General features: G+C 35.1%; 1 pseudogene; it reads left to right on the top strand.

Annotated features, from left to right (window-relative positions):
* Window positions 1-698, top strand: part of LOC127744913 (uncharacterized) — a 28117-nt pseudogene that overhangs the window by 14883 nt on the left and 12536 nt on the right.

A 698-nucleotide genomic window follows, 5' to 3' on the forward strand; every position in this document is an offset into this window, starting at 1 on the left:
CTAAAAGGAATGAAGCCTTTAAACATCCTCCTCAACATGCTTCATTTAGAAATTATAATCACAATGTATTTAGATCAAAAGATGTTGCATTTAGGAAACAACCTAGGCAACCATTTAGAAACATGCATAGGATGTATAATCCAAATGTCATATGTCATTATTGTAATAAAGTAGGTCATATAGCACCCGTATGCTTTACTAGAATTAAACATATAAACTTTCGTAGTCAAGATACGAGATGGGCACCTTATGGGCATTATGCTCATACTAACCATCAAGGACCCAAATTCACTTGGGTACCTAAATCCCAATTTTAATTGTTTTGTAGGTACGTGTTGGAGCTAAGGATATAAATTGGTATGTTGATAGTGGATGCTCCAAACACATGACCGGCGATGAATCAAAGTTCACCGCAATAGAGCCTACAAACGGAGGAAACGTGATCTATGGAGACAACAACACCGGCAAAGTAATCGGTGTTGGAAAAGTTGGTAAAAATTCTTCTACCTCCATAGATAATGTTATACTTGTCAAAGGTCTCAAACATAATCTCATTAGTGTTAGCCAACTTTGTGACAAAAGAAACTTAGTCACCTTTGATTCAAAATGTTGTTTGATAAAAAGGCAAAACACTAATGAAATTGTGCTAATTGGGCACCATGTTGACAATGTATACATGATTAATCTAAATGAAGTTT

This window comes from Arachis duranensis, chromosome 2 (genome assembly GCF_000817695.3).
Source record: "Arachis duranensis cultivar V14167 chromosome 2, aradu.V14167.gnm2.J7QH, whole genome shotgun sequence".
NCBI lineage: Eukaryota > Viridiplantae > Streptophyta > Magnoliopsida > Fabales > Fabaceae > Arachis > Arachis duranensis.